The sequence below is a fragment of the Ornithodoros turicata genome, chromosome 1, assembly GCF_037126465.1.
Source record: "Ornithodoros turicata isolate Travis chromosome 1, ASM3712646v1, whole genome shotgun sequence".
NCBI lineage: Eukaryota > Metazoa > Arthropoda > Arachnida > Ixodida > Argasidae > Ornithodoros > Ornithodoros turicata.
Genome location: NC_088201.1, coordinates 17,058,834 through 17,071,772, shown reverse-complemented (window position 1 = coordinate 17,071,772; position 12,939 = coordinate 17,058,834). Strand labels below are relative to the sequence as shown.

The window sequence follows — 12,939 nt, the reverse complement described above, 5'->3', positions numbered from 1 at the left end:
TTCGAAAACTACGTGCGCCGGTGCGGTCACAAATTACGAAGCTGGCTGATGAAATCAAAGAAATTCTCAGTGCTGAATGCCCTTCACGTCCAGACCTCGAGTTGAAGCTTTCTCTCCTTAACGCGAAGGCCACCGTACTCGCAGGTATGGACAGCGAAATAGCGGCACTTATCGACGATCAAGAGATTGATGCTGAGGCGCAAGGATGCGATCAGTACCTGGAAACTATCTCTCAGGCAACACTCAGTGCCAATCGACACCTCTCGCAATGCGTCGTACAGTTGCCTTCAAGCGCCCATGACAGGCTATCCATCTCTAACGGAACAGTGGCCCCACGTCCTCCCGCAACCGGGCCACGCTTGCCCAAACTTCAGATTGACTCGTTTGCGGGAGAGTTATCAGCATGGCAATCGTTCTGGGATCAATTCAACTCCGGTGTGCTCGAGAGTTCGTCTCTGTCGGCGATAGCAAAATTTCAATATCTGCGTTCGCTTGTGAAGGGAAAGGCTGAACTGGCAATAAAGGGACTCGACTTGACTGCGGACAATTATCCGGCAGCCATCAGTATCTTAAACCAACAGTTCGGCAATCGCGATCGACTCATCACAGAGCATATGGGACAGCTTTTAGAACTCCCTCATGTAAGATCATCTGACGACGTGACGAAGCTCCGCTGTCTTCATAACACTGTAAGAGTACGGATGCGGAATTTGAAGAGTTTACAAGTTCCCGAGAGCGCTTACAGCATAGTACTTATGACGGCGCTTCTACGAAAACTCCCACCGGACATGGAGGTAGAGTATTATCGGCATCACGCGCAACAGCTATCTGGAACCGTGGCCAGGCACGTAGCAACTGAATCACGAGAGGTTCCTCCGGCAGCCGACACCGGTACTCTTAACTTTCTAATTTCCTTCCTTGAGCGAGAAATAGAGCACCGAGAACGAATGCCCTATTTTGCCCTACCCCTAAAATCGCTTCTGCCGCAGCGCTCAATACCATCGCTGACTCGACAATTCGAGAGCGAAAGCCCTTTCCGTGTCTCCTTTGTGGATCCAACGATCATTCCGTTGCAAATTGCGTTATCACCTTCACCCCAGAGCAAAAGCTTGTAAAATTGCGACAAGCGGGATGTTGTTTCAAGTGTGGCAAACCACGGCATCTGGCTAAAGACTGTCGCACCGCCAAGCGACTTTCCTGTTCAAACTGTACCGGCAAACACTTGACATCCTTGTGTTGCAAGAACGTGCAAGCTACGCATGCATCATCGGTGGATTACGCGATTAGCTCAGATCAGCATGACTTACCGCCCCCACCTCTTGGAAATCCCTTGCATGACGGCACCGCCACCTCCATCAACGTTTCTAGTGTTCACAATGGCTTTGTCATCCTACTTCAAACGGCAAGATCATGGGTCGCAGCCCCGCGTTCCCCTAAGAGAAAGCTCATCCGTATATTGCTTGATGTAGGTAGCCAGCGGACGTTCATCCGCAAGGATGTTTCAGCACAGCTACGATGCCCCACAGCAGGTCACGAACAGCTTGCTATCTTCGCACTAGGACGCCGTGCAAATGCCGAAACCTTGTCTCGCCGGGTGCGAATGTCACTGACGCCACTTTTGGCCCACGACCATCTGGAAATAGAGGCCATTGAGTTCCAAGATATGTGTATGGGAAACCTTTCAATTCCAGAAGCCGCCATCACTGACCAACTCGTTGAATCTGGTATTCCCGTTGCGGACGATATTGCCTCTCGACTCGACATACCTGGCATCTCATTGCTAATAGGCTGTGATTACTACTGGTACGTCGTCACCGGCCAAGTGAAGAAATTGGTAGAAATTGTGTGACGGTTTCGTGGCCGTAGAAACAATCTTCGGCTGGGTACTACAAGGTCCCCATCCAGGAGAGCTCAAACTTTCACGTCCACCCCCATTGGATACACATCTTCTACACGTTCAAGCTCAGGACGTAACTATAACCAAAGAACTACAAAAATTCTGGGACATTGAGCATCTCGGGATCAAGGATGATAACTCCCCCCTGAGAACGGACGACAATCCGATAGTGCAACGATTTTCCGAGTCTGCGCGACCCAGTGACCATCGTTACACAGTCCGACTTCCTTGGAGAGGTGATGTGCAACTCCTCGGCGATAACAAGGAAGTAGCCCTGAAGCGTCTGGCTATCCTCACCCGCACTCTCCGAAGAGATAAAACACTTCTCCAAACGTATGACACGACTATCCGGCAGTATCTGGAACATCATCACGCAGAAAGGGTTACCGATGCATCAACTGATGCATCTCAGGCTTATTACATGCCCCACCACGCGGTCGTACGCGAAGATCGTGAAACTACCAAAGTCCGAATGGTTTTCGACATAAGCTCCAAAGCACCCGGAGCACAATCATTGAATGACATCCTCCAATCCGGTCCTAATCTCAACCCCGACATGCTGAAGCTATTACTCACTTTTCGCTTACACAGAATCGCAATGATAGCAGACATTGAGAAGGCTTTCCTTCAAATTCTTCTGGACCTTCAGGACCGAGACTTCCTTCGTTTCTTCTGGTGTGAAACCACTCCGTCCGTAGAAGGTCAGTTGTCCCGACTCGAAATATGGCGCATGACACGCGTTCCCTTTGGCGCTACGAGTAGCACTTTCCTTTTAGCTGCCACTATACATCATCATCTGCAGCACCAGGAGACTACTTACCCATGGACGACAAGTCGACTGAAAGCACGGTTCTATGTTGATGATCTCGTCACTGGCGCCGAGGATACCCAGGAAGCCATGAAACTTTTCCGGGAATTTCTTCAGATCTATCTTTGAAGCTGCAAGCATGCCAGTCCGGAAATGGCTCACAAACAGTCCCACTCTTCAGCAAGAGTTTGAACGCTCAGGCTACACGCGACTGTCAACGGTATCTGCTAAGGTGTTGGGCATCACTTGACATACCGGTCGGGATGACCTGACATGCTCTCTCTCTTCCATTTCGGAGTCCCTCAAGTCCAGTCAATGTACGAAGCGCCACGTCTTACGCAGTGTCTCCCGGCTTTTTGATCCCTTCGGTTTTTGGCGCCCTTCACGATAACCCCCAAGATTCTCTTCCAAAGTCTCTGGGAAGAAAAAACACCATGGGACGCTACCCTCACGACTGCAAGTTCAATCGTATGGAACACCTGGTGCTCAGAGCTCAACCAACTTACGTCCTTTGCGCTCCCACGTATTCTCGACCCGGATAGCCCCGACCTTGTCTCAACTTTCTCGCTGCATGCCTTTTGCGATGCCAGCCCGCATGCGTATGGGGCGGTTGTGTACTTTCGCAACCCAAAGACTTGCCGTGTCACCTTCGTCGTTGCCAAATCGCGAGTGGCCCCTTTGAAACGTCAGAGCCTTCCCAGGCTAGAGCTAATGGCAGCTGTCCTTGCAGCCCGATTACTCAAGACCGTCGCAGATACATTCTCAATAGTGCGCGACAACTGCAACGCCTGGACAGATTCTATGATTGCCCTTTCCTAGATTCGGACAGCACCTTCACGCCTAACACCTTTCGTAAGCCATCGTGTCTTAGATATTCAACGACACGTTCCCCCTCATCTGTGGAGACACTGTCCTGGATGCGAAAACCCTGCCGACCTCCTTACCCACGGGGTATCTGCCACAACACTAACAGAGAGCTCTCTATGGGTATCCGGCCCTCCCTGGCTCCAGCAGGCAACGACATTCTGGCCCCCAACACCAAACCCGGTTGAATCACCGCCAGATGCCATCGAACTCAATGCACAGCTTGACGTAGATGTCTCCCTACTACTTGTTCCCGGACCTCCCACTGAGGCTGTGCTCTCTATAAACAACTTTAGTAGCTTTACCCGTCTACTCGCAGTAACGGCATGGATTTTTCGCTTTATTCAACGTGCTAGAAGATCACGTAATGCTGCTCCACAGCATGGCGACGCTCATCTGTCAGCCGACGACTTGCACAGAGCCGAGCAATATTGGATCAAGTCTCTACAGCAAGAGGTATTCGGGCCAAATCCTGCCGTTCACGAAAATCTGCGAGACCTCTCAGTCTTCATCGATACCGAAGGTATCCTCCGGCTCACGACTCGGCTAGTTTTCAGTGGGCTGAATTCCTCCACGATCAACCCTATAATTCTTCCCGGCAAGCATTATTTCACGTGGCTCATGATCACGTACACCCACGTAAACCAGATGCACACCGGGGTTCAAGGCACCCTCGCTCAACTGCGTGAGTGGTTTTGGATCATACGGACGTCAAGCAGTCAAAAGAGTCATATATGCGTGTGTCGTCTGCTGCCGGTTCGGGAGTAAGGCCACACGCCAAGCCACGGCTTCGCTTCCTCCAGAAGCGAACCCTTTCATGTCACGGGGCTTGACTACGCCGGCCCGATCTACTATCGTACTGATCGCTCGAGCACCACTCCGAAGTCATATATCGTCCTATTTACGTGTGCTGTCACTCGCGCCGTGCATCTAGAATTGGCATCCTCAATGACAACAGACGATTTTCTACAAGCCTTCAGACGCTACATCGCTCGTAGATCGATACCTGCCAAAGTGTACTCTGACAACTTCCGGACATTCAAGCGGGCCTCCACTGACCTTGCCGAACTTGGCCGGCTCATCCATGCCGAACCCGTCCAGCGCTACTGCGCAGTTTACAATATCCAATGGGTATTCATCGCCGATCGCGCAGCCTGGTGGGGCGGGTTCTGGGAACGGGTGGTGAGATCAGTCAAAGACGCCTTGCGCAAGACTTTAGGACGTAGCTCACTGACGTTCGAGCAGCTGACAACCATCCTCACTGAAATTGAGCCCACGATCAATTCGCGCCCATTGACATACCTCTCCGACGATCCCAGAGACCTTTCACCACTCTGTCCATCTCACTTTCTGGCTGGAAGGCGCCTGACTCTCCTACCTGAGCATCCTCAGACCAGCAGTACTACTGATGAAACCCGTTCCTCGCTCATCGAGAAGGCAGATCTCCGACGGGTGATGCTGGCGAGCTTTTGGCGCAGGTGGACCCGCGACTAGATATGCGAGCTGCCTTCCGCTCATCGCTTCCAGTGCAGCAATATCGTACCCTTCAAGGTGGGCGAGCTAGTGCTCCTGTCCTCCAAACCACAAGGAAGAGCAGTGTGGCCACTTGCACGTATCTCTGAGGTACAGCCAGGACGCGACGGAGTCATCCGAGCGTGCAAGGTAGTACTTCCCAACGGATCAGAAATACGTCGTCCCGTCCAGAACCTCCACAAGCTGGAGCTTTGACTGGAGCTGGTACCTGCGGCCTCGATTGTCTCAGCTTCTCATCTTCGCCCGGGGAGTGTAAGAAATTGGACGACGATAACGTGTCCCCGATCACCTGTCAGGTGTTCCTGGCACCTGCGCGCGTGTTCGATTTTGTTTTTTGTTTTCCTTTATGACGGCCCACCATTTTCCACATTCTCTTCAGGGATGGTCCCGGCCACATCGAGCAAATAAACCGTTCTTTCTACCGTTGAAGTAGTTCTTTTCTACAGCATGATTACGACGTTACGGGGGTAATAGGTGCGGCGAAAATCGAAAAATGGAAGCATCTCGAACATGCAAGCGATCAGCACGGGATTTACCAACCTTAGTAGTCAAGTCATCCTCGTTGGATTAGTCAATCCTTCGGATCGAGAGGAAACCTGTCCGCAAGTTCTTATACAGTATAATTACTCATTGCCTACCCGGTAAGACTTATTGTATCTTGGTGGCTCTGGAATTTCCGTGTACAAGGCCGATAATCCAATACTGTACATTGTATACAGGTGCCGGGCTAGTCACCGTGAGATCGAGCTGTAGGTGGCGCTGCGTCGGGGTCCTAGTGTGGATTCGGCATGATATACGGCGCAGCACGCGCACGTTTTTCTATGCGGTCAGGTCCCTGGATGCATTGCCGATGTCAGTGCTCCATTTTTGTGCGTGTAAATTTTGTAGCGTGTTCAAAGGCGTTACTTAGAACACAAAAAAATGGTGTGAAAGTTGAAAAGTGCTGCACAGGGAAACGCCGGAATCGCGAAATTATGAACAGAAAATCTCGGGTATACAGTAGATGTCCAGCAAGCGCTTCACGAATTACAATTTTAAACGATGGAGAAAGAAGAGAAATACAGGAGTGCGTTTGAAGGGTTTTCGATCGCAATAGAGTGCCATGCCGTTTTTCTCTTTCCTTTTTATCTTTTTTTTTTTCTGTTCTTGGCCGAATAGTTAGTTCGATGCCTGCATAATCTTTCCCTCCAGCATTTTGTCTTAGATCGAGACAATCAAAGAGAAGAGAACCTCCCGTTCAAAAGTTGACGGAACGCGCGAGCGGTGTATTTGCTCCTCGGCGCGACGCCCTAGCGGCGGGCGGATGCAGGCGAGTTCACTCATCCAGAGGGGTGGGCGAGTGCGCTGGTTGCATGGCTGGTTGCGACACACCGCGGTAGTTTCGGCATCGCTCGAATGTGCTCGCGAAGTGGTTTGCATTGGTGTCGCTACCGGCGCACTGCTCCCCCCCCTCTGAACGAGTGAACGAGCCCACTCCCGCCAGCCGCTACGGTTTCGCGCCGAGGAAAAATTACACGACTCGCGCTTTCCGTAAACTTTTGTCCAGCACTGTACATGTGTGGAAGAACCCAACACAAGGACGGAATAGTCCAACGTATTGAACCACTTCGCTCTCATTCTTGCATCGTCTAACAGCAGTGGTGCGGAGGTTCGAGGTTTTATTTGGCATATACGCACAACGCACAATGGCATACGCACAACTTTGTGTGAAGTTCTACTTGCCAGATAATATAAACCAAGTTTTGGATCCCAGCGGCTGTCCTGTACTTTAGGGGAAAGTATATCCAGAAATATGGCGTTAAACACGTGAATCAAAATACCGGCAAAGCATATGTGTTTTACCTTTTCCATTTGCCACGGAAAAGATAAAACATTTGAATTCAAATTATATCTTATATGTGAAAGCCAAAGTCAATCCTGGGATATTGTAAGATGAAAGTAGATGAAGAGCTTCGTATTCACATATTTCAAAATACATTTTTTTATTTGTATATTCCATGCGTTCGATATATTCTTACGTTAGATACAAGTTATGAACATCGTACGTTCATACATCTGTAGTTGCATTAGTACTATGGAGAATATCGTAGCTGTGGAAGTGATGTCCAAGTGCTTACACAAAAACCATTCGATACATGACTGTGACATGGTTCTACTTGTTCCAAAATTTTTTTATTACAATATTAACCTCAGCTCTCGGTACATTTTACTGGACACATAGAACCGCAGTGACAATCATGATAAAGAGTGTAATCTGGATACTGGAAGAAATGCACGTTCTGTAGTTTTCTTCGCTGCCAAAAAACCTGTGCAGGGAGTTTAACAAGTTCAAAAAGTCTTCCAATAAGTAGTTTTCACTCATTTTGACACGATTTCAAAAATGCAATGTCCAAAAACACAGCGTTCCACACAACCGTTCGAGCACGATAACCGCAGTGAACGCACGGCAGTTCATGGAGCGGCCGTATGGTGGCGGTTCGCGATGCGGTTCGATATCGCGGCCAATCGCGGCTATAATGCCCAAGAGACTGAGCAATTTCAGCGGTATAGCGGCGCCACCTGCGTGCATTTGTGACTACTAGCGCGCCATGCACTTGCACTAGCCTGCTCTGCCATCTCTAGGTGCTACAGAGATTCGATTGAGTCGTTTACGTGTGCTCCACGGAGTGGGGCGCGTGCATTTTGAAAACGCAGAGACGGCAAGTGCACTGGAGCCGTCGAGTGGTCTATACGCAGAAGACACGCGGAAGATTGGTCTGGGTTGCAGAAGCTAAGAAAGAAAAACGAACGCCTATCGGTCCTCAGTTGTTGTTTTTTTTCTGTGGGGGAAATTTTGATAAGAAATCGAAAATTTTCTTCTTGCACGACTGAGATTGATTAGCGAAACTTAGAGAACAAGTCACAGTGTAATATGAATAATAAATATCTATTTTATTTGCTTAACACACAAACACGAAACACAACAAGTTTATGGCAATGTAAGATTAGCGCAAGGAATTGAACTGGAATAACATCTTTCTTAGACTTTCTTTGGGGGAAGAATGAAAAATATGGGGATAAACTAGCTTTTCATTGTTCAGTGACTAAGATTCATAAGAGCACCATCGTTCACCACATAAATAGGTTATATACTTCTTATTTGGTCATACTCAACAATGCAAAATATAGGGGGCAACGGAAGAACTCATGATACTGATAATTCGTGGCATTATGTGGTGAGACAGCTATGATCATGGGCGACGCCGCAGTGGTCAGTCTGTGGATTAATTTTGCCCACCTGAGGGTTCTTTAACGTTCGCCGAAAGCTCAGCACACGGCACACCGTATTCGTAGTCCATTGCGAAAGACGGCGTGCCTAAGCAATTTGTGCCGAGAAAAACTCATGCTAAACGAATAAGTGCCGCAGTTGACTAGCACGAGACAACTTTGGCCTTGTTTATGCATTATATTTCATAGGAACTGTATCTTTTCTTATTTTTGGGTATGAAAAATTTGTTTAACTTTTCCGACGCTCGGGAAAAACGGTGTTTTCGCCTTTCCTCTTCTTCTCGTTCGTCCGTCAGAACCACAGGTAGCACCACGGAATTTATATAGCGCCCTTCCTGGAAGAGATTCGGTGAAGCTGTGAAACTGTCGGAGAAGAAAAAACTCAGTCTCATCCACTGATGTGCTTCGTTGGCGGAGGCTTATAGGCCTATAATACTTCATAATACTTCAGGGCCTGTCCCTGCGACTTGTTCTCCTTTCAATCGTAGATATTTCAGGAAGCGACATTGGAAGTCGACCGATGTGGGAGATATAACCTTGTACTGAAGTAGGAGAAAAAGAAAAAGTGAAGAGAAATTGTATACGAGGGGGACAAAAGGTCCATCCAGAGCAAGTTCAAAGCTTTGCGGGCCGCTTTTTGCACGCCCGTCATGTCAGTAACGGAGGGGTTAATTGAATGGGGTAGATACGGTACTTCGGAAGGCCGTTATCAACGGTCTACAAACACTCACTCATAGCGAGTTTTTCTACGTGCTGGACAAAAGTTTACGGAACACGCTTCGGCGCATTCCTTCCTCGGAGTGACAACCTAGCAGCGAATGGTACCGTACGCACCTGCAAACGGTTGACTGGATTACCTAGGCACATGTCTGTAAGTTCGTATGGTCCCATTCGCTGCTAGCGTGTCACTCTGAGGACGTAGTGCACCGGAGCGTGTTCCATAAACGTTTGTCCAGCACTGTACGTCGGAAGAACTCTACCAAATCCACGCTTAGCAATATGATGTCACCAGCTTCAAAGAAACACTGCGATTGTCTTATCATATTTTCGGAACCATTATCCATGGACACCTTCCGATCAACTAAAACTCGCTATTAACAGTTATTGTGCGAATTCGATGGATCTGGCCCCAATCGAAACCCCTGCTAACCTGATTACACAGCTCGCGAGGAGCTGTGATAAACTTGCGTGTTAATACCACGTTATATTAAATTTTCCTCAAACAACTTGCAGTTTCGTCCCCATGTGACCAAGTTGTATTTAGTGCCAAAACACCAACCCATGCTAACCCATGCTAACCTGATTACACGTAACTCGCGAGGAGCTGTGATAAACTTGCGTGTTAATACCACGTTATATAAAATTTTCCTCAAACAACTTGCAGTTTCGTCCCCATGTAACAAGTTGTATTTAGTGACAAAACACCATTGCGCAGTGTAGTGTCCTGTTTGCAACCAAGAACCCATTCAGGCCCACAATGCCGTGTCCTGTTTCGCGTTTTACATACCCTGGCAGGCCATAAACGCCACACAGCAGAATATTGTTATTTCCTGTACACGGTAAAGGCACTGTAAGTGAACGGGTTCTAGATCGTTTACCACGCTATTTTACGTTCCTCCTGTACAGACTTCGTCTCAAGATAGCCTTTCACTCCAAAATTCAAGTATTGGATCGGATACTGTGGCAGCAACTTATGCTCCAAATGTGGCGTCGTGGCGAAAACTGAGAGGCGAGCTCCAGGTGAGCTCCACGAAACGGAGAGGCGGCTATTCTGTGCTGTCTGCTACTATGTCCTGCTTGTAGGAAGACGATCAACCTGGCTGCTATTATAGGCCCATATCAAGACCTTGTCACCGTCGAGGTCTTCTAATGCTCATGGAGTTTCTAGTGTGCACCGGTTTGCTTCAGACGCTGTAGCATCGCAGTCTGTATCCCAATGACCATCGGCGCTTATTTCATTTTTTTCCCCTTCACATTCTTTTTGTTTGGCGTAGAACAGTCAGCACAGGACTTGTACATAGTTCATTTATCGTCATTCTCATTAGAGCCCTGCACGGGTCAGGGCCAGGGCTCTAATTCTCATATCTCACATCTAATGTTTCGTGTGTAATCGCGTGTAATGGGGAAGAGAACTGACCTCGTGCGGCGAATCACCCGATGTCATAACCACGCTTTATCTGTTGTTGGAGTATGTGACCGGTAAACCTACAGAAACAGTGTGCTTTTCTGAAGCCTTGCTACTTGGACGCTTCCGATACATAATAGCTCTGTTATACATTGATCAATTTTTAGCAATCTAGTTTCAAAGAGTGCTGCGCCAAGCAAAATTTGCGGACTCTAAGACGCGGCAACTCTGAGGCGACTCGCGCGCCGTCTATTGAGACTGTTGAGGTGTGACAGTGTGAGGTGACATCTATTGAGAGCAACTAGGGAAGACAAATTTCTGCCAAATTTGTACCTCCCAAAACAAAACTATGCCGGGAGAGTAAAGAGATACCTCAGATAAAAAAAATACAAAGCGAGCCGGATAAGAAAAATAACCGCCCTAGACTTAAAGTACGGCAAGTGGGCAATACGCCATCACGCTAAGGCAGTAAAAAGGATGGGACAAAACGATCAAAAACAAGGTAGACAAAATCGACTTCGAGATATGGAAGCACGACATGGGAAAACGACCAAGCTTGCAGACCTACAAGTCATTTAAAGATAAACCCAGCATGGTTAAGTGCAATATAGAGGAGACCTATGGCAGTGCCCTACTTTTCCAAGTTCGTATATGGGTTCGCTGTTAACCCACCGCGCCTAGCACGAGGTAACGGAAGTGGGAATCACCAAGCGAAAGGAGCAAGGGGAGGGGGGGGGGGGGCGATATTATTATATAAAAAAAAAGAGGAGGGAAAGGTTAGCCACCGCTACGGCGGCTTGCTATTCCCAGAAATCGTAGAAATCGCCTGGATGCGAGGTTTTGCGCACAGCAGCGATACCAAGCGGCTTTCACAGCTTTCACCTTCAGGTCACTCTACTCACGCCGGGACCGTGGATAGTTGCAGAGGAGCAGACGACACGGAGACGCGGAGTGAGAGATAGGCCAACAGACGGCGCACATCGCACGTATACAGGGTGTCCCACCGAAAAAGGGCCAGGGGCTAAAAAAAAAGACGGAGTGCTGGACACAAATGGAACCAATTGTACGTGTTTAGCAGTTGTGTGGTCTATCCAAAAATATTTTTTTCATCGCCCCTTGTTAATTAATTAGCGGTAAGTAATTTTCTAACTTTTCAGTTATAAAAGCTACGAAGTTGTCTCAATGAGAACATCTGATCTCTTCGGTCGCCTGATACCAAAGCCGTTTTCAGAACAAAAATCCGTTCGATAGATCGTTCACAAAAAAATCGTGAAGGAACACAATTTTTTTCTTTATTTTGCTCGTTGCGCATCTCTAGAGGCGCGTCTTAAAAGGCGCTAAAAATCCCGATTTAGGCACTAAAAGTGCCATTATAGGCACTATATTTTTTTTATCTGTAGCTCTGAAAGTGCAAAAACAACGTGAATGAATCAGTTCCATCCGCAAGAAAAATACCGTAAATGGGAGTTATGACTGTTTTTGTAATCCTTTTGCTGCACGAAATGCAAAACTTATCCGTCCTACTACGGTCATAAGGCTTCTAGCCATTGCCACTGGTTCTACGACCCTTCTCAGGAGGACTTGTCGCAGGCAGCATACTGGATATGCGAGATGGGCTTCGGGCATCGGAGGCTTTAGTCTAACGGGTGAAATTCCTTAGTCCTCGAACTTTTTAAGCTTCGCCTTCTAGATTTCGTTTTCGGCATTACCACAAAGCTCGAAATAGCAAGCAAATATGCGGGACCTACTCTGTTTACAGTGGACGCTGTGTCACTTTCGCTCGTGTACGTGGCCGTGACATAGCCCTGACTGCCCGCGACGAGGGAAGCTTCCTCTGGTTGCCAAACTGTAGGGATTGTACTGCACCTGTACCTACCCTCGTTCTTCACGCCCCCTCCTCAGCATTTTACCGTGTGTCAAATTCGTTGCAACGAAAAAAGGAAAGGAAAGAAGAAGAAGAAATTAAAAAAGCTGCGGGGACTCTGCTAGATATAAACAGGCAATGGCGCTACGAGTTCTAGACTGCGACAACATGGTTACGAAACGTGCCTATATTTTATGATAATGACCCACTAAACAACACAGTGATGGAATGGAGGGAAAGAACGCGTAGGCTACTGTACTGCGAAACCAATTTTCCATTCTCAGCTTGCATTCCAGCACCTTTGAAATACTCGCTTCTTTCAAGCGACTGGTTTCGTTTCAAATTAACGTACGACATGACTAATGTCACCTAGAGAACAAACAGAGTTTCGCCATTGTGTGTGTGTGGGGGAGGGGCATTTATTTATTTTGTCAGGCTTTATGGTCATTATAGACACTATCAAATCGTTACAGGAGGTTCCCCAGCATTCAGTTCCTGCTCCTGTATTGAAAAGGCACTCTATAAGAACCACACGAAAATAAATAGGCATTTGCCTAGGAATCTGGGGTCTGGTAACCTGT

At 48.0% G+C, this 12,939-nt stretch overlaps 1 long non-coding RNA gene across 1 annotated transcript in view; it reads right to left on the bottom strand.

The window, feature by feature from the left end:
- The window catches only part of LOC135377548 (uncharacterized), a 156,761-nt gene that overhangs the window by 81,484 nt on the left and 62,338 nt on the right, over positions 1-12,939 (bottom strand). The gene's annotated exons all lie outside the window — the stretch shown is intronic.